At 63.5% G+C, this 21344-nt stretch overlaps 1 pseudogene; it reads right to left on the bottom strand.

Annotated features, from left to right (window-relative positions):
• Window positions 1-19199, bottom strand: part of LOC137308199 (non-homologous end joining factor IFFO1-like) — a 40102-nt pseudogene extending 20903 nt beyond the window's left edge.
• Between the last annotated feature and the right edge of the window lie 2145 nt (window positions 19200-21344).

Below are 21344 nucleotides of genomic sequence, written 5' to 3'. Positions count from 1 at the left end.
CCAGCACGGCCCCCGGTCATAGCCTGGGTCCCAGCACGGCCCCCGGTCATAGCCTGAATCCCAGCACGGCCCCCGGGTCAGAGACTGGGTCCCAGCACGGCCCCCGGTCATAGCCTGAGTCCCAGCACGGCCCCATGGTCATAGCCTGGGTCCCAGCACGGCCCCCGGTCATAGCCTGGGTCCCAGCACGGCCCCCGGTCATAGCCTGGGTCCCAGCACGGCCCCCGGTCATAGCCTGGGTCCCAGCACGGCCCCCGGTCATAGCCTGGGTCCCAGCACGGCCCCCGGTCATAGCCTGAGTCCCAGCACGGCCCCATGGTCATAGCCTGGGTCCCAGCACGGCCCCCGGTCATAGCCTGGGTCCCAGCACGGTCCCCGCTCACAGCCTGGTTCCCAGCACGACTCCAGGTCCCAGCACGACCCGGGTCATAGCCTGGGTCCCAGCACGGCCCCCGCTCATAGCCTGGGTCCCAGCACGGCCCCGGGTCATAGCCTGAGTCCCAGCACGGTCCCTGGTCACAGCCTGGGTCCCAGCACAGGTCCCCGGCCATAGCCTGGGTCCCAGCACGGCCCCCGGGTCACAGCCTGGGTCCCAGCACGGCCCCCGGGTCACAGCCTGGGTCCCAGTACGGCCCCCTGGTCATAGCCTGGGAACAAGCACAGGTCCCCGGCCATAGCCTGGGTCCCAGCATGGCCCCCGGTCATAGCCTGAGTCCCAGCACAGCCCCCGATCATAGCCTGGGTCCCAGCACGGCCCCTGGTCATAGCCTGGGTCCCAGCACGGCCCCCGGTCATAGCCTGAGTCCCAGCACAGCCCCCGATCATAGCCTGAATCCCAGCACGGGCCCCGGGTCATAGACTGGGTCCCAGCACGGCCCCCGGTCATAGCCTGAATCCCAGCACGGCCCCCGGTCATAGCCTGAATCCCAGCACGGCCCTTGATCATAGCCTGGGTCCCAGCACGGCCCCCGGTCATACCCTGAGTCCCAGTGCGGCTCCCTGGTCATAGCCTGGGTCCCAGCACGGCCCCCGGTCATAGCCTGAATCCCAGCACGGCCCCCGGTCATAGCCTGAGTCCCAGCACGGCCCCCGGTCATAGCCTGGGTCCCAGCACAGCCCCTGGTCATAGCCTGAGTCACAGCACGGCCCCCGGTCATAGCCTGGGTCCCAGCACGGCCCCCGGTCATAGCCTGAGTCACAGCACGGCCCCCGGTCATAGCCTGGGTCCCAGCACGGCCCCCGGTCATAGCCTGGGTCCCAGCACAGCCCCTGGTCATTGCCTGAGTCACAGCACGGCCCCCGGTCATAGCCTGAGTCCCAGCATGGCCCCCGATCATAGCCTGGGTCCCAGCACGGCCCCCGATCATAGCCTGGGTCCCAGCACGGCCCCCGATCATAGCCTGGGTCCCAGCACGGCCCCTGATCATAACCTGGGTACCAGCACGGCCCCCGGTCATTGCCTGAGTCCCAGCACGGCCCCCGATCATAGCCTGGGTCCCAGCACGGCCCCCGGTCATAGCCTGGGTCCCAGCACGGCCCCCGGTCATAACCTGGGTCCCAGCACGGTCCCCGGTCATTACCTGAGTCCCAGCACGGCCCCCGGGTCATAGCCTGGGTCCCAGCACGGTCCCCGGTCATTGCCTGAGTCCCAGCACGGCCCCCGATCATAGCCTGGGTCCCAGCACGGCCCCCGGTCATAGCCTGGGTCCCAGCACGGCCCCCGGTCATAACCTGGGTCCCAGCACGGTCCCCGGTCATTGCCTGAGTCCCAGCACGGCCCCCGGTCATAGCCTGAGTCCCAGCACGGCCCCATGGTCATAGCCTGAGTCCCAGCACGGCCCCATGGTCATAGCCTGAGTCCCAGCACGGCCCCCTGGTCATAGCCTGAGTCCCAGCACGGTCCCCGGTCATAGCCTGGGTCCCAGCACGGTCCCCGGTCATAGCCTGAATCCCAGCACGGCCCCCGGTCATAGACTGAATCCCAGCACGGCCCCCGGTCATAGACTGAATCCCAGCACGGCCCCTGGGTCATAGCCTGGGTCCCAGCACGGCCCCATGGTCATAGCCTGAGTCCCAGCACGGCCCCCGGTCATAGCCTGAGTCCCAGCACGGCTCCATGGTCATAGCCTGAGTCCCAGCACGGTCCCCGGTCATAGCCTGGGTCCCAGCACGGTCCCCGGTCATAGCCTGAATCCCAGCACGGCCCCCGGTCATAGACTGAATCCCAGCACGGCCCCCGGTCATAGCCTGGGTCCCAGCACAGCCCGCAGTCATAGCCTGGGTCCCAGCACGGCCCCCGATCATAGCCTGGGTCTCAGCACGGACCCATGGTCATATCCTGAGTCCCAGCACGGCCCCCGGTCGTAGCCTGAGTCCCAGCACGGCCCCCGGTCATAGCCTGGGTCCCAGCACGGCCCCCGGTCATAGCCTGGGTCCCAGCACGGCCCCCGGTCATAGCCTGGGTCCCAGCACGGCCCCCGGTCATAGCCTGGGTCCCAGCACGGCCCCCGGTCATAGCCTGGGTCCCAGCACGGCCCCCGGTCATAGCCTGGGTCCCAGCACGGCCCCCGGTCATAGCCTGGGTCCCAGCACGGCCCCCGGTCATAGCCTGGGTCCCAGCACGGCCCCCGGTCATAGCCTGGGTCCCAGCACGGCCCCCGGTCATAGCCTGGGTCCCAGCACGGCCCCCGGTCATAGCCTGGGTCCCAGCACAGTCCCCAGGTCATAACCTGGGTCCCAGCACGGCCCCCGGTCATAGCCTGAGTCCCAGCACGGCCCCCTGGTCATAGCCTGAGTCCCAGCACGGCCCCCGGTCATAGCATGAGTCCCAGCACGGCCCCCGGTCATAGCCTGGGTCCCAGCACAGTCCCCGGGTCATAGACTGGGTCCCAGCACGGCCCCCGGTCATAGCCTGGGTCCCAGCACGGCCCCCGGTCATAGCCTGAATCCCAGCACGGCCCCCGATCATAGCCTGAGTCCCAGCACGGCCCCCGGTCATAGCCTGAATCCCAGCACGGCCCCCGATCATAGCCTGGGTCCCAGCACGGCCCCCGGTCATAGCCTGGGTCCCAGCACAGTCCCCAGGTCATAACCTGGGTCCCAGCACGGCCCCCGGTCATAGCCTGAGTCCCAGCACGGCCCCCTGGTCATAGCCTGGGTCCCAGCACGGCCCCCGGTCATAGCCTGGGTCCCAGCACGGCCCTTGATCATAGCCTGAGTCCCAGCACGGCCCCCTGGTCATAGCCTGGGTCCCAGCACGGCCCCCGGTCACAGCCTGGGTACCAGCACGGCCCCCGGTCATAGCCTGGGTCCCAGCACGGCCCCCGATCAGAGCCTGAGTCCCAGCACGGCCCCCGGTCATAGCATGGGTCCCAGCACGGCCCCCGATCATAGCCTGGGTCCCAGCACGGCCCCCGGTCATAGCCTGAGTCCCAGCACGGCCCCCGGTCATAGCATGGGTCCCAGCACGGACCCCCGGTCATAGCCTGGGTCCCAGCACGGCCCCCGGTCATAGCCTGAGTCCCAGCACGGCCCCCGATCATAGCCTGAGTCCCAGCACGGTCCCCGGTCATAGCCTGGGTCCCAGCACGGCCCCTGGTCATAGCCTGAATCCCAGCACGGCCCCCGATCATAGCCTGGGTCCCAGCACGGCCCCCGGTCATAGCCTGAGTCCCAGCACGGCCCCCGGTCATAGCCTGGGTCCCAGCACGGTTCACGGGTCACAGCCTGGGTCCCAGCACGGTCCCCGGTCATAGCCTGAGTCCCAGCATGGCCCCTGATCATAGCCTGAGTCCCAGCACGGCCCCCGGTCATAGCCTGGGTCCCAGCACGGCCCCCGATCATAGCCTGGGTCCCAGCACGGCCCCCGATCATAGCCTGGGTCCCAGCACGGTTCACGGGTCACAGCCTGGGTCCCAGCACGGCCCCCGGTCATAGCCTGAGTCCCAGCACGGCCCCCGATCATAGCCTGGGTCCCAGCACGGCCCCCGGTCATAGCCTGGGTCCCAGCACGGCCCCCGATCATAGCCTGGGTCCCAGCACGGCGCGGGTCACAGCCTGGGTCCCAGCACGGCCCCCTGGTCATAGCCTGGGTCCCAGCACGGTCCCCGATCATAGCCTGGGTCCCAGCACGGCGCGGGTCACAGCCTGGGTCCCAGCATGGCCCCCGGATCATAGCCTGGGTCCCAGCACGGTCCCCGGTCATAGCCTGGGTCCCAGCACGGCCCCCATCATAGCCTGAATCCCAGCACGGCCCCCGGTCATAGCCTGGGTCCCAGCACGGCCCCCATCATAGCCTGAATCCCAGCACGGCCCCCGGTCATAGCCTGAATCCCAGCACGGCCCTGGGGTCAGAGACTGGGTCCCAGCACGGCCCCCGGTCATAGCCTGGGTCCCAGCACGGCCCCCGGTCATAGCCTGGGTCCCAGCACGGCCCCCGGTCATAGCCTGAATCCCAGCACGGCCCCCGGGTCAGAGACTGGGTCCCAGCACGGCCCCCGGTCATAGCCTGAGTCCCAGCACGGCCCCATGGTCATAGCCTGGGTCCCAGCACGGCCCCCGGTCATAGCCTGGGTCCCAGCACGGCCCCCGGTCATAGCCTGGGTCCCAGCACGGCCCCCGGTCATAGCCTGGGTCCCAGCACGGCCCCCGGTCATAGCCTGGGTCCCAGCACGGCCCCCGGTCATAGCCTGTGTCCCAGCACGGCCCCATGGTCATAGCCTGGGTCCCAGCACGGCCCCCGATCATAGCCTGGGTCCCAGCACGGCCCCCGGTCATAGCCTGGGTCCCAGCACGGTCCCCGCTCACAGCCTGGTTCCCAGCACGACTCCAGGTCCCAGCACGACCCGGGTCATAGCCTGGGTCCCAGCACGGCCCCCGCTCATAGCCTGGGTCCCAGCACGGCCCCGGGTCATAGCCTGAGTCCCAGCACGGTCCCTGGTCACAGCCTGGGTCCCAGCACAGGTCCCCGGCCATAGCCTGGGTCCCAGCACGGCCCCCGGGTCACAGCCTGGGTCCCAGCACGGCCCCCGGGTCACAGCCTGGGTCCCAGTACGGCCCCCTGGTCATAGCCTGGGAACAAGCACAGGTCCCCGGCCATAGCCTGGGTCCCAGCATGGCCCCCGGTCATAGCCTGAGTCCCAGCACAGCCCCCGATCATAGCCTGGGTCCCAGCACGGCCCCCTGGTCATAGCCTGGGTCCCAGCACGGCCCCTGGTCATAGCCTGGGTCCCAGCACGGCCCCCGGTCATAGCCTGAGTCCCAGCACAGCCCCCGATCATAGCCTGGGTCCCAGCACGGCCCCTGGTCATAGACTGGGTCCCAGCACGGCCCCTGGTCATAGACTGGGTCCCAGCACGGCCCCTGGTCATAGACTGGGTCACAGCACGGCCCCCGGGTCATAGCCTGAATCCCAGCACGGCCCCCGGTCATAGCCTGAATCCCAGCACGGGCCCCGGGTCATAGACTGGGTCCCAGCACGGCCCCCGGTCATAGCCTGAATCCCAGCACGGCCCCCGGTCATAGCCTGAATCCCAGCACGGCCCTTGATCATAGCCTGGGTCCCAGCACGGCCCTCGGTCATACCCTGAGTCCCAGTGCGGCTCCCTGGTCATAGCCTGGGTCCCAGCACGGCCCCCGATCATAGCCTGAATCCCAGCACGGCCCCCGGTCATAGCCTGAGTCCCAGCACGGCCCCCGGTCATAGCCTGGGTCCCAGCACAGCCCCTGGTCATAGCCTGAGTCACAGCACGGCCCCCGGTCATAGCCTGGGTCCCAGCACGGCCCCCGGTCATAGCCTGAGTCACAGCACGGCCCCCGGTCATAGCCTGGGTCCCAGCACGGCCCCCGGTCATAGCCTGGGTCCCAGCACAGCCCCTGGTCATTGCCTGAGTCACAGCACGGCCCCCGGTCATAGCCTGGGTCCCAGCACGGCCCCCGGTCATAGCCTGAGTCACAGCACGGCCCCCGGTCATAGCCTGGGTCCCAGCACGGCCCCCGATCATAGCCTGGGTCCCAGCACGGCCCCTGATCATAACCTGGGTACCAGCACGGCCCCCGGTCATTGCCTGAGTCCCAGCACGGCCCCCGATCATAGCCTGGGTCCCAGCACGGCCCCCGGTCATAGCCTGGGTCCCAGCACGGCCCCCGGTCATAACCTGGGTCCCAGCACGGTCCCCGGTCATTACCTGAGTCCCAGCACGGCCCCCGGTCATTTCCTGAGTCCCAGCACGGCCCCCGGTCATAGCCTGAGTCCCAGCACGGCCCCATGGTCATAGCCTGAGTCCCAGCACGGCCCCATGGTCATAGCCTGAGTCCCAGCACGGCCCCCTGGTCATAGCCTGAGTCCCAGCACGGTCCCCGGTCATAGCCTGGGTCCCAGCACGGTCCCCGGTCATAGCCTGAATCCCAGCACGGCCCCCGGTCATAGACTGAATCCCAGCACGGCCCCTGGGTCATAGCCTGGGTCCCAGCACGGCCCCATGGTCATAGCCTGAGTCCCAGCACGGCCCCCGGTCATAGCCTGAGTCCCAGCACGGCCCCATGGTCATAGCCTGAGTCCCAGCACGGTCCCCGGTCATAGCCTGGGTCCCAGCACGGTCCCCGGTCATAGCCTGAATCCCAGCACGGCCCCCGGTCATAGACTGAATCCCAGCACGGCCCCCGGTCATAGCCTGGGTCCCAGCACAGCCCGCAGTCATAGCCTGGGTCCCAGCACGGCCCCCGATCATAGCCTGGGTCTCAGCACGGACCCATGGTCATATCCTGAGTCCCAGCACGGCCCCCGGTCATAGCCTGAGTCCCAGCACGGCCCCCGGTCGTAGCCTGAGTCCCAGCACGGCCCCCGGTCATAGCCTGGGTCCCAGCACGGCCCCCGGTCATAGACTGGGTCCCAGCACGGCCCCCGGTCATAGCCTGGGTCCCAGCACGGCCCCCGGTCATAGCCTGGGTCCCAGCACGGCCCCCGGTCATAGCCTGGGTCCCAGCACGGCCCCCGGTCATAGCCTGGGTCCCAGCACGGCCCCCGGTCATAGCCTGGGTCCCAGCACGGCCCCCGGTCATAGCCTGGGTCCCAGCACAGTCCCCAGGTCATAACCTGGGTCCCAGCACGGCCCCCGGTCATAGCCTGAGTCCCAGCACGGCCCCCTGGTCATAGCCTGAGTCCCAGCACGGCCCCCGGTCATAGCATGAGTCCCAGCACGGCCCCCGGTCATAGCCTGGGTCCCAGCACAGTCCCCGGGTCATAGACTGGGTCCCAGCACGGCCCCCGGTCATAGCCTGGGTCCCAGCACGGCCCCCGGTCATAGCCTGAATCCCAGCACGGCCCCCGATCATAGCCTGAGTCCCAGCACGGCCCCCGGTCATAGCCTGAATCCCAGCACGGCCCCCGATCATAGCCTGGGTCCCAGCACGGCCCCCGGTCATAGCCTGGGTCCCAGCACAGTCCCCAGGTCATAACCTGGGTCCCAGCACGGCCCCCGGTCATAGCCTGAGTCCCAGCACGGCCCCCTGGTCATAGCCTGAGTCCCAGCACGGCCCTTGATCATAGCCTGAGTCCCAGCACGGCCCCCTGGTCATAGCCTGGGTCCCAGCACGGCCCCCGGTCACAGCCTGGGTACCAGCACGGCCCCCGGTCATAGCCTGGGCCCCAGCACGGCCCCCGGTCATAGCCTGGGTCCCAGCACGGCCCCCGATCAGAGCCTGAGTCCCAGCACGGCCCCCGGTCATAGCATGGGTCCCAGCACGGCCCCCGTTCATAGCCTGGGTCCCAGCACGGCCCCCGGTCATAGCCTGAGTCCCAGCACGGCCCCCGGTCATAGCATGGGTCCCAGCACGGACCCCCGGTCATAGCCTGGGTCCCAGCACGGCCCCCGGTCATAGCCTGAGTCCCAGCACGGCCCCCGATCATAGCCTGAGTCCCAGCACGGTCCCCGGTCATAGCCTGGGTCCCAGCACGGCCCCTGGTCATAGCCTGAATCCCAGCACGGCCCCCGATCATAGCCTGGGTCCCAGCACGGCCCCCGGTCATAGCCTGAGTCCCAGCACGGCCCCCGGTCATAGCCTGGGTCCCAGCACGGTTCACGGGTCACAGCCTGGGTCCCAGCACGGTCCCCGGTCATAGCCTGAGTCCCAGCATGGCCCCTGATCATAGCCTGAGTCCCAGCACGGCCCCCGGTCATAGCCTGGGTCCCAGCACGGCCCCCGATCATAGCCTGGGTCCCAGCACGGCCCCCGATCATAGCCTGGGTCCCAGCACGGTTCACGGGTCACAGCCTGGGTCCCAGCACGGCCCCCGGTCATAGCCTGAGTCCCAGCACGGCCCCCGATCATAGCCTGGGTCCCAGCACGGTTCACGGGTCACAGCCTGGGTCCCAGCACGGCCCCCGGTCATAGCCTGAGTCCCAGCACGGCCCCCGATCATAGCCTGGGTCCCAGCACGGCCCCCGGTCATAGCCTGGGTACCAGCACGGCCCCCGGTCATAGCCTGGGTCCCAGCACGGCCCCTGATCATAGCCTGGGTCCCAGCACGGCCCCCGGTCATAGCCTGGGTCCCAGCACGGCCCCCGATCATAGCCTGGGTCCCAGCACGGTCCCCGGTCATAGCCTGGGTCCCAGCACGGCCCCCGGTCATAGCCTGGGTCCCAGCACGGCCCCCGGTCATAGCCTGGGTCCCAGCATGGCCCCCGGGTCATAGACTGGGTCCCAGCACGGCCCCCGGTCATAGCCTGAGTCCCAGCACGGCCCCCGATCATAGCCTGGGTCCCAGCACAGCCCCCGGTCATAGCCTGGGTCCCAGCACGGTCCCCGGTCATAGCCTGGGTCCCAGCACGGCCCCATGGTCATAGCCTGAGTCCCAGCACGGCCCCCCGGTCATAACCTGGGTCACAGCACGGCCCCATGGTCATAGCCTGAGTCCCAGCACGGCCCCCCGGTCATAGCCTGGGTCCCAGCACGGCCCCCGATCATAGCCTGAGTCCCAGCACGGCCCCCGGTCATAGCCTGAGTCCCAGCACGGCCCCCTGGTCATAGCCTGGGTCCCAGCACGGCCACCGATCATAGCCTGGGTCACAGCACGGCCCCCGATCATAGCCTGGGTCCCAGCACGGCCCCCGATCATAGCCTGAGTCCCAGCACGGCCCCCGGTCATAGCCTGAGTCCCAGCACGGCCCCCTGGTCATAGCCTGGGTCCCAGCACGGCCACCGATCATAGCCTGGGTCACAGCACGGCCCCCGATCATAGCCTGAGTCCCAGCACGGCCCCCTGGTCATAGCCTGAGTCCCAGCACGGCCCCCTGGTCATAGCCTGGGTCCCAGCACGGCCCCCTGGTCATAGCCTGGGTCCCAGCACGGCCCCCGATCATAGCCTGGGTCCCAGCACGGCCCCCTGGTCATAGCCTGGGTCCCAGCACGGCCCCCGATCATAGCCTGGGTCCCAGCACGGCCCCCGATCATAGCCTGGGTCACAGCACGGCCCCCGATCATAGCCTGAGTCCCAGCACGGCCCCCTGGTCATAGCCTGAGTCCCAGCACGGCCCCATGGTCATAGCCTGGGTCCCAGCACGGCCCGGGTCACAGCCTGGGTCGCAGCACAGCCCCCTGGTCATAGCCTGGGTCCCAGCACGGTCCCCGCTCATAGCCTGAATCCCAGCACGGCCCTGGGGTCAGAGACTGGGTCCCAGCACGGCCCCCGGTCATAGCCTGGGTCCCAGCACGGCCCTGGGGTCAGAGACTGGGTCCCAGCACGGCCCCCGGTCATAGCCTGTGTCCCAGCACGGTCCCCGCTCACAGCCTGGTTCCCAGCACGACTCCAGGTCCCAGAACGACCCGGGTCATAGCCTGGGTCCCAGCACGGCCCCCGGTCATAGCCTGGGTCCCAGCACGGCCCCCTGGTCATAGCCTGGGTCCCAGCACGGCCCCCTGGTCATAGCCTGAGTCCCAGCACGGCCCCCGGTCATAGCCTGGGTCCCAGCACGGCCCCCGGTCACAGCCTGGGCCCCAGCACGGCCCCCGGTCATAGCCTGAGTCCCAGCACGGCCCCCCGGTCATAGCCTGGGTCCCAGCACGGCCCCCGATCAGAGCCTGGGTCCCAGCACGGCCCCCGGTTGTAGCCTGAGTCCCAGCACGGCCCCCGATCATAGCCTGGGTCCCAGCACGGCCCCCGGTCATAGCCTGGGTCCCAGCACGGCCCCCGGTCATAGCCTGGGTCCCAGCACGGCCCCCGGTCACAGCCTGGGTCCCAGCACGGCCCCCGGTCACAGCCTGGGTCCCAGCACGGCCCCCCGGTCATAGCCTGGGTCCCAGCACGGCCCCCGGTCATAGCCTGGGTCCCAGCACGGCCCCCGGTCACAGCCTGGGTCCCAGCACGGCCCCCCGGTCATAGCCTGGGACCCAGCACAGGTCCCAGGCCAGCATAGCTCAACGCTGGACATAATTTCCCACTTTCTGCCTGTCCCAGAACATTCCCTGACCTCCTCCCTGATGTTTTATGTTCTGTGGCCACCTTTCAATCTGTCCTGCTCCCTGACCCCTGACCTTAGTCACGAGACTTTCATGTGGCACTTTATCTCAGGCCGTTGGAGAGTCTCTGTATACCACATCTACTACACCGCCCTGGTCTACCCTGTCCTCTCTTAAAAGATTTGAACAAGGTGAATTAAACATGGCCTTTACAGAATCATCGGATGATAGTCTGCAGAGTTATCTGCAATCTGCGTCCTCTGGTTATTTACTCATAAACCCCTCATGATTTTGAACCCCTCTATTAAATCTCCCCTCAACCTTCTCTGCTCTGAGGAGAACAATCCCAGCTTCTCCAGTCTCTCCGCATTAACTGAAGTCCCTCATCCCTGGAACCGTTCGAGTAAATCTCCTCTGCACCCTCTCCAAGGCCTCACCATTTGGAAATTCATTTTGGATCATCCATCACCCCCAAACGCCTTCTCCTGGCACCTCCCCAAGCCAACGCAGGAGTGGAAACACCTGCAACAGGGCCTTGGTGAGACCACATCTGGAATACGGCCGGCATTTATTGCCCATCCCTAATTGCCCCTTGAGAAGGTGGTGGTGAGCCGCCTTCTTGAACCGCTGCAGTCCGTGTGGTGACGGTTCTCCCACAGTGCTGTTAGGAAGGGAGTTCCAGGATTTTGACCCAGCGACGATGAAGGAACGGACGATATATTTCCAAGTCGGGATGGTGTGTGACTCGGAGGGGAACGTGCAGGTGGTGTTGTTCCCATGTGCCTGCTGCCCTTGTCCTTCTAGGTGGTAGAGGTCGCGGGTTTGGGAGGTGCTGTCGAAGAAGCCTTGGCGAGTTGCTGCAGTGCATCCTGTGGATGGTCCACACTGCAGCCACGGTGCGCCGGTGGTGAAGGGAGTGAATGTTTAGGGTGGTGGATGGGGTGCCGATCAAGCGGGCTGCTTTGTCCTGGATGGTGTCAAGCTTCTTGAGTGTTGTTGGAGCTGCACTCATCCAGGCAAGTGGAGAGTATTCCATCACACTCCTGACTTGTGCCTTGTAGATGGTGGAAAGGCTTTGGGGAGTCAGGAGGTGAGTCACTCGCCGCAGAATGCCCAGCCTCTGACCTGCTCTTGTAGCCGCAGTATTTATATGGCTGGTCCAGTTAAGTTTTGGAGAGAAGGTTCACTCGACTGATTCCTGGGATGAGGGGGTTATCTTACAAGGAAAGGTCGGGCCTGTACACACTGGAGTTTAGAAGAATGAGAGAACATCCTGAGGGGACTAGAAGGGGTAGATGCTGAGAGGGTGTTTCCCCTTGTGGGAGAGACGAGAACGAGGGGCCAGAGTTTAAAAATAAGGGGGCTTCCATTTAAGACGGAGATGAGGAGAAGTTTTTTCTCTCAGGGGGTCGTGAGTCTATGGAATTCCCGTCCCCAGAGAGCGGTGGAGGCCGGGTCACTGAATATTTTTAAGGCTGAGTTCGAGCGATTCCTGATTAACAAGGGAGTCAAAGGTAGACGGGAAAGTAGATGTGGGCCATTTGATCAGATCTTTTTGTTGAGGGATATGGAACCAAGGTGGGTAGATGGAGTTAAGATACAGATCAGACATGATCGAGCTCAATGGCGGGACAGGCTCGAGGGGCTGAACGGCCCACTCCTGCACCTACGTTGCTAGGGACCGGCAGGCCGGGGGTCAGGCTCGCAGCTCACAACTCGGTCGGCTCGACACCGGGGAGACCAAACGCAGACTGGCCGATGGCTTTGCTGAACACCTCCGCGCAGTCTGCGAGCCTGACCCCCGGCCTGCCGGTCCCTAGCAACGTAGGTGCAGGAGTAGGCCATTCAGCCCCTCGAGCCTGCTCCGCCATTCAGGTCGATCATGTCTGATCTGTATCTTAACTCCATCTACCCACCTTGGTTCCATATCCCTCAACACCCTCACCCAACGAAAATCGACCAATCTCAGTTTTGACATTTTCAACTGACCCCCCGGCCTCGACAGTATTTTGGGGGAGGGATTTCCAGATTCCCACTCCCCTTTGTGTGGAGAAATGCTTCCTGACATCTCCCCTGAACGGCCGAGCTCTGATTTTAAGGTTCTGCCCCCCGCCTTGTTCTGGTCTCCCCCCCACCAGAGGAAATCGTTTCTCTCCATCTCCCCCATCAAATCCTTCAATCATCTCGAACCCCTCGATTAGATCACCCCTTAATCTTCTACACTCGAGGGAATACAAGCCTCGTCTGTGCAACCTGTCCTCGTAATTTAACCCTTTTAGCCCCGGTATCATTCTGGGGAATTGAGGTTGCACCCCCTCCGAGGCCAATATATCCTTCCCGAGGGGACGGTGCCCAGAACTGAACCCAGTTCTCCAGATGGGGGTCTGACCAGAGACTCATAGAACTGCAGCAAAACTTCCTCCCCTGTGTATTCCACCCTCCTTTCCCACTCACACTCTGATCTCCCTGCCCTCCGCCTCCAACGCTGTTCCAGTGAAGCTCGAGGAAGGTAGCACCTCATCTTTCAATCAGGCACGAACCAACCATCCAGGTTCAACATCGAGTTCGACGATGTAAGGCACAGGAACGTAAGAAATAGGAGCAGGAGGGGGCCATTCGGCCCCTCGAGCCTGCTCCGCCGTTCAATCAGGTCGCGGCTGATCTTCGAGCTCAACTCCACTTTCCCGCCCGATTCCCATATCCCTTGATTCCAAAAATCTTTCCATCTCAGTCTTGAATATCCTCAACGACTCAGCATCCACAGCCCTCTGGGGTAGGGAATTCCAAAGATTCACAGCCCTCTGGGTGAAGAAATTCCCCCTCATCTCAGTCTTGGATGGCCGACCCCTTATCCTGAGACTCTGCCCCCTCGTCCTCGACTCTCCAGCCAGGGGGAAACATCCTCTCAGCATCGACCCTGTCAAGCCCCCCTCAGAATCTGACATGTTTCAACAGGACCTCAACCAGCCATTCCATTCTCACGAAGACATCAGGTACCGAGAATGGAGCATGACTGAACCAAGAGTGGACAAAGAGTGAGGGGGGGAGTGAACCGATGCTCAGTGTGTGACGATCTCCTATCGATCGGAGAGTGAGGGGGGAGTGAACTGATGTTCAGTGTGTGACGATCGCCTGTCGATCGGAGAGTGAGGGGGGAGTGAACTGATGTTCAGTGTGTGACGATCGCCTGTCGATCGGAGAGTGAGGGGGGAGTGAACTGATGCTCAGTGTGTGACGATCGCCTATCGATCGGAGAGTGAGGGGGGAGTGAACTGATGTTCAGTGTGTGACGATCGCCTGTCGATCGGAGAGTGAGGGGGGAGTGAACTGATGTTCAGTGTGTGACGATCGCCTGTCGATCGGAGAGTGAGGGGGGAGTGAACTGATGTTCAGTGTGTGACGATCTCCTATCGATCGGAGAGTGAGGGGGGAGTGAACCGATGCTCAGTGTGTGACGATCTCCTATCGATCGGAGAGTGAGGGGGGAGTGAACCGATGCTCAGTGTGTGACGATCTCCTATCGATCGGAGAGTGAGGGGGGAGTGAACTGATGTTCAGTGTGTGACGATCCCCTATCGATCGGAGAGTGAGGGGGGGAGTGAACCGATGTTCAGTGTGTGACGATCTCCTATCGATCGGAGAGTGAGGGGGGAGTGAATTGATGTTCAGTGTGTGACGATTTCCTATCGATCGGAGAGTGAGGGGGGAGTGAACTGATGTTCAGCGTGTGACGATCCCCTATCGATCGGAGAGTGAGGGGGGAGTGAACTGATGCTCAGTGTGTGACGATCCCCGATCGATCGGAGAGTGAGGGGGGAGTGAACCGATGCTCAGTGTGTGACGATCTCCGATCGATCGGAGAGGTGAGGGGGGGAGTGAACTGATGTTCAGTGTGTGACGATCCCCTATCGATCGGAGAGAGTGAGGGGGGATGTGAACTGATGTTCAGTGTGTGACGATCCCGATCGATCGGAGAGTGAGGGGGGAGTGAACTGATGTTCAGTGTGTGACGATCCCCTATCGATCGGAGAGTGAGGGGGGAGTGAACTGATGTTCAGTGTGTGACGATCCCCTATCGATCGGAGAGTGAGGGGGGAGTGAACCGATGTTCAGTGTGTGACGATCTCCGATCGATCGGAGAGTGAGGGGGGAGTGAACTGATGTTTCAGTGTGTGACGATCCCCTATCGATCGGAGAGTGAGGGGGGAGTGAACTGATGTTCAGTGTGTGACGATCCCCGATCGATCGGAGAGTGAGGGGGGAGTGAACTGATGTTCAGTGTGTGACGATCCCCTATCGATCGGAGAGTGAGGGGGGAGTGAACTGATGTTCAGTGTGTGACGATCCCCTATCGATCGGAGAGTGAGGGGGGGAGTGAACCGATGTTCAGTGTGTGACGATCTCCTATCGATCGGAGAGTGAGGGGGGAGTGAACTGATGTTCAGTGTGTGACGATCCCCTATCGATTGGAGAGTGAGGGGGGAGTGAACTGATGTTCAGTGTGTGACGATCCCCTATCGATCGGAGAGTGAGGGGGGGAGTGAACTGATGCTCAGTGTGTGACGATCCCCTATCGATCGGGAGAGTGAGGGGGGAGTGAACTGATGTTCAGTGTGTGACGATCCCCTATCGATCGGAAGAGTGAGGGGGGAGTGAACTGATGCTCAGTGTGTGACGATCTCCTATCGATCGGAGAGTGAGGGGGGGAGTGAACCGACGTTCAGTGTGTGACGATCTCCTATCGATCGGAGAGTGAGGGGGGGGAGTGAACTGATGTTCAGTGTGTGACGATCTCCTATCGATCGGAAGAGTGAGGGGGGAGTGAACCGATGCTCAGTGTGTGACGATCCGCTACTCGATCGAGGAGAGTGAGGGTGGGGAGTGAACTGATGTTCAGTGTGTGACGATCCCCTATCGATCGGAGAGTGAGGGGGGAGTGAACTGATGCTCAGTGTGTGACGATCCCCTATCGATCGGAAGAGTGAGGGGGGAGTGAACTGATGTTCAGTGTGTGACGATCCCCTATCGATCGGAGAGTGAGGGGGGAGTGAACTGATGCTCAGTGTGTGACGATCCCCTATCGATCGGAGAGTGAGGGGGGAGTGAACTGATGTTCAGTGTGTGACGATCACCTATCGATCGAGAGAGTGAGGGGGGAGTGAACTGATGTTCAGTGTGTGACGATCCCCTATCGATCGGAGAGTGAGGGGGGAGTGAACTGATGTTCAGCGTGTGACGATTCCCCTATCGATCGGAGAGTGAGGGAGGAGTGAACTGATGTTCAGTGTGTGACGATCCCCTATCGATCGGGAAGAGTGAGGGGGGAGTGAACTGATGTTCAGTGTGTGACGATCCCCTATCGATCGGAGAGTGAGGGGGGGAGTGAACTGATGTTCAGCGTGTGACGATCCCCTATCGATCGGGAGAGTGAGGGAGGAGTGAACTGATGTTCAGTGTGTGTGACGATCCCCTATCGATCGGAGAGTGAGGGAGGAGTGAACTGATGTTCAGTGTGTGACGATCCCCTATCGATCGGAGAGTGAGGGGGGAGTGAACTGATGTTCAGTGTGTGACGATCTCCTATCGATCGGAGAGTGAGGGGGGAGTGAACCGATGCTCAGTGTGTGACGATCCCCTATCGATCGGAGAGTGAGGTGGGAGTGAACTGATGCTCAGTGTGTGACGATCGCTCTATCGATCGGAGAGTGATGGGGGAAGTGAACTGATGTTCAGTGTGTGATGATCTCCTATCGATCGGAGAGTGAGGGGGGAGTGAACTGATGTTCAGTGTGTGACGATCCCCTATCGATCGGAAGAGTGAGGGGGTGAGTGAACTGATGTTCAGTGTGTGACGATCCCCTATCGATCGGAGAGTGAGGGGGGAGTGAACTGATGTTCAGTGTGGTGACGATCGCCTGTCGATCGGAGAGTGAGGGGGGAGTGAACTGATGTTCAGTGTGTGACGATCCCCTATCGATCGGAGAGTGATAGGGGAGGGAGGGAGTGAACTGATGTTCAGTGTGTGACGATCCCCTATCGATCGGAGAGTGAGGGGGGAGTGAACTGATGTTCAGTGTGTGACGATCCCCTATCGATCGGAGAGTGAGGGGGGAGTGAACTGATGTTCAGTGTGTGACGATCCCCTATCGATCGGAGAGTGAGGGGGGAGTGAACTGATGTTCAGTGTGTGACGATCCCCTATCGATCGGAGAGTGAGGGGGGAGTGAACTGATGTTCAGTGTGTGACGATCTCCTATCGATCGGAGAGTGAGGGGGGAGTGAACCGATGCTCAGTGTGTGACGATCTCCTATCGATCGGAGAGTGAGGGGGGGAGTGAACTGATGTTCAGTGTGTGACGATCCCTATCGATCGGAGAGTGAGGGGGGAGTGAACTGATGTTCAGTGTGTGACGATCTCCTATCGATCGGAGAGTGAGGGGGGAGTGATTCCCTCTCCCCCTTCTGTACATCTCCCCCCATAACCACCAGAACCCCCCCATACATCACTCCCCACACCCCCTCGCCCCCCACAAACTCCCTGTACATCACGCCCGAGACCCCTTTACCCCCGGAGATCCCCCTCACCCCCCTGTACATCGCCCACAGACCCCCCCTCACCCCCCCGAGATCCCCCTCACCCCCTGTACATCGCCCACAGACCCCCCCTCACCCCCCGAGATCCCCCTCACCCCCCGAGATCCCCCTCACCCCCTGTACATCGCCCACAGACCCCCCCTCACCCCCCGAGATCCCCCTCACCCCCTGTACATCGCCCACAGACCCCCCTCTCCCCCCGAGATCCCCCTCACCCCCCGAGATCCCCCTCACCCCCTGTACATCGCCCACAGACCCCCCCTCTCCCCCCCGAGATCCCCCTCACCCCCGAGATCCCCCTCACTCCCCTGTACATCGCCCACAGACCCCCCTCTCCCCCGAGATCCCCCTCACCCCCCGAGATCCCCTCACCCCCTGTACATCGCCCACAGACCCCCCTCTCCCCCCGAGATCCCCCTCACCCCCTGTACATCGCCCACAGACCCCCCTCTCCCCCCGAGATCCCCCTCACCCCCCGAGATCCCCCTCACCCCCTGTACATCGCCCACAGACCCCCCTCTCCCCCCCCGAGATCCCCCTCACCCCCCGAGATCCCCCTCACCCCCCTGTACCATCGCCCACAGACCCCCCTCGCCCCCCGAGATCCCCCTCACCCCCTGTACATCGCCCAGACCCCCCTCGCCCCCTGAGATCCCCCTCACCCCCTGTACATCGCCCACAGACCCCCCTCGCCCCCTGAGATCCCCCTCACCCCCTGTACATCGCCCACAGACCCCCCTCACCCCCTGTACATCGCCCACTAGACCCCCCTCGCCCCCTGAGATCCCCCTCACCCCCTGTACATCGCCCACAGACCCCCCTCACCCCACTGGAACCCCCTCGCCCCCTCTCCATCACCTCCCCTCGCCCCCTCTCCATCACCCCCCCTCGCCCCCTCTCCATCACCCCCCTCGCCCCCTCTCCTCGCCCCCCTCTCCCCTCGCCCCCTCTCCCTCGCCCCCTCTCCCTCGCCCCCTCTCCCTCGCCCCCTCTCCCTCGCCCCCTCTCCCTCGCCCCCTCTCCCTCGCCCCCCTCTCCATCGCCCCCTCTCCCCTCGCCCCCTCTCCCTCGCCCCCCTCAGCCCCCTCTCCATCACCCCCTCGCCCCCTCGACATCACCCCCCTCGCCCCCTCTCCATCACCCCCCTCGCCCCTCTCCTCCACCCGCTCGCCCCCTCTCCATCACCCCGCTCGCACCCCCTCTCCATCACCCCCTCGCCCTCCCTCTCCATCACCCCCCTCGCCCCCTCTCCATCACCCCCCTCGCCCCCTCTCCATCACCCCCTCGCCCCACTCTCCATCACCCTCCCCCTCGCCCCTCTCCATCACCCCCCCTCGCCCCCTCTCCATCACCCCCCCTCGCCCCCTCTCCATCACCCCCGCTCGCCCCCCTCTCCATCACCCCGCTCGCCCCCTCTCCATCACCACCGCTCGCCCCCTCTCCATCACCCCCCTCGCCCCCTCGACATCCCCCACAGGCCTCCCCCCACTCCTCCTACCTGCGTTTCAGCTCGTCCCTCTCCCTCTTGACCTTGGCCAGCACGTTGTAGAGGGCGCGGATCTCGGGGGTGATGGTGTCGATCTGAACCCCACCCCGTCGGGGGGCGGGCCCCAGCAGCGCCGGGCGGCGGGGGGAGCACGAGGAGGAGGAGAAGAGGAAGGGGGGGAGCGGCGGAGGAGGAGGGGGGAGGAGGAGGAGGCTGGGACAGGCTCTCCCCCCCCGCGCCCCCTCCGGGCAGCACCACCACCACACCGGCGGGGAGAGGGACGCAGTCCCAGGAGAGGGGGGCCGGGCTCCAGGCCCGCGGGGGGGCCGGGCCCGTCTGGACGGCCTGGTGGCGGGTGGGACCCCGGGGGGGGGCGGCCGCCGACCCCCGGGCCCCCCGCAGCTGCTTCTCCAGCAGCCGGTTGCGGCGCTCCAGCTCGTGGACCTTGGCGAGGTAGCAGCGGAAAGCGCAGGTTGAGGGTCTTGAGGACGCTGATGTTGGAGCCCAGGTCGTTGCGGAGGGCGGCGGCCGGCGGGTAGCCGGGGGCCGGGGGCTGGGGCTGGGGCGCGGCTGGCGGCTGCTGCTGCTGCTCCCCTCGCTCGGCCCCCTCCCGCTCGGCCCCCTCCCGATCCGGGGACAGGGGGCCGGGCTCGGACCGCAGGCAGGAGGGAAGAGGTTGGGCCCGAAGAGGGAGTTCATCGGCCCCGGGGATTCGAGGTGGGGGAGAGGGGATTCGAGGGGGGGTGGGGGGAGAGGGGATTCGAGGGGGGGGGAGAGGGGATTCGAGGGGGGGAGAGGGGATTCGAGGGGGGGAGAGGGGATTCGAGGGGGGGAGAGGGGATTCGAGGAGGGGAGAGGGGATTCGGGGGAGAGGGGATTCGAGGGGGGAGGGGAGTGGGGATTCGAGGGGGGAGAGGGGATTCGAGGGGGGGAGAGGGGATTCGAGGAGGGGGAGAGGGGATTCGAGGGGGGGAGAGGGGATTCGAGGAGGGGAGAGGGGATTCGAGGAGGGGAGAGGGGAGTGGGGGGGAGAGGGGATTCGAGGGGGGAGAGGGGATTCGAGGAGGGGAGAGGGGATTCGAGGGGGGGGGAGAGGGGATTCGAGGGGGGGGGAGAGGGGATTCGAGGGGGGGGGGAGAGGGGATTCAGGGGGGGGAGAGGGGATTCGAGGGGGGGAGAGAGAGAGGGGGGAGAGGGGATTCGAGGGGGGGAGAGGCCGGGGATCAGGGGGAGAGGCCGGGGATCAGGGGGAGAGGCCGGGGATCAGGGGGAGAGGCCGGGGATCAGGGGGAGAGGCCGGGGATCTGGGCCTGGAGAGAGGGGAGAGGCCTGGGTCTCGGGTCTGGGAGAGAGGCCGGGGATGAGGCCTCGGTGCTCGGTTCTCGGTGGGTCCGGGGTCCGGGCCTCGACTCTCAGCTTCCTCGGTCCGAAACAGCGAGATGGAGCAGGGAACTGACGTCAGAGGAAGGGGAGGGGCGGAGAGAGAGAGAGAATGTGAAAGTAGATTGGAGAGTGAGAGAGAGAGAATGAGAAAGTGGATTGGAGAGTGAGAGAGAGAGAATGTGAAAGTAGATTGGAGAGTGAGAGAGAGAGAATGAGAAAGTGGATTGGAGAGTGAGAGAGAGAGAATGTGAAAGTAGATTGGAGAGTGAGAGAGAGAGAATGAGAAAGTGGATTGGAGAGTGAGAGAGAGAGAATGAGAAAGTGGATTGGAGAGTGAGAGAGAGAGAATGTGAAAGTAGATTGGAGAGTGAGAGAGAGAGAATGAGAAAGTGGATTGGAGAGTGAGAGAGAGAGAGAATGTGAAAGTGGATTGGAGAGTGAGAGAGAGAGAATGAGAAAGTGGATTGAGAGTGAGAAGAGAGAGAATGAGAAAGTGGATTGGAGAGTGAGAGAGAGAGAATGAGAAAGTGGATTGGAGAGTGAGAAAGAGAGAGAATGAGAAAGTGGATTGGAGAGTGAGAGAGAGAATGAGAAAGTGGATTGGAGAGTGAGAGAGAGAGAATGAGAAAGTGGATTGGAGAGTGAGAGAGAGAGAATGAGAAAGTGGGTTAGAGAGTGAGAGAGAGAGAATGAGAAAGTGGGTTAGAGAGTGAGAGAGAGAGAATGTGAAAGTGGATTGGAGAGTGAGAGAGAGAGAGAATGAGAAAGTGGGTTAGAGAGTGAGAGAGAGAGAATGTGAAAGTGGATTGGAGAGTGAGAGAGAGAGAGAATGAGAAAGTGGATTGGAGAGTGAGAGAGAGAGAATGAGAAAGTGGGTTAGAGAGTGAGAGAGAGAGAATGTGAAAGTGGATTGGAGAGTGAGAGAGAGAAGAATGTGAAAGTGGATTGGAGAGTGAGAGAGAGAGAATGTGAAAGTGGATTGGAGAGTGAGAGAGAGAGAATGTGAAAGTGGATTGGAGAGTGAGAGAGAGAGAATGAGAAAGTGGATTGGAGAGTGAGAGAGTGAGAATGAGAAAGTGGATTGGAGAGTGAGAGAGAGAGAATGAGAAAGTGGATTGGAGAGGAGAGAGAGAGAATGAAAAGTGGATTGGAGAGTGAGAGAGAGAGAATGAGAAAGTGGGTTAGAGAGTGAGAGAGAGAGAATGTGAAAGTAGATTGGAGAGTGAGAGAGAGAATGAGAAAGTGGATTGGAGAGCTGAGAGAGCTGAGAGAATGTGAAGTGGATTGGAGAGTGATGAGAGAGAATGAGAAGTGGATTGGAGAGTGAGAGAGAGAGAATGAGAAAGTGGATTGGAGAGTGAGAGAGAGAGAATGAGAAAGTGGATTGGAGAGTGAGAGAGAGAATGAGGAAAAGTGGATTGGAGAA

Source organism: Heptranchias perlo, unplaced genomic scaffold (genome assembly GCF_035084215.1).
Source record: "Heptranchias perlo isolate sHepPer1 unplaced genomic scaffold, sHepPer1.hap1 HAP1_SCAFFOLD_1220, whole genome shotgun sequence".
Taxonomy (NCBI): Eukaryota; Metazoa; Chordata; class Chondrichthyes; order Hexanchiformes; family Hexanchidae; genus Heptranchias; species Heptranchias perlo.
Note: the sequence above shows the minus strand (reverse complement) of the source record. Positions and strands in the feature narration are given on the sequence as shown.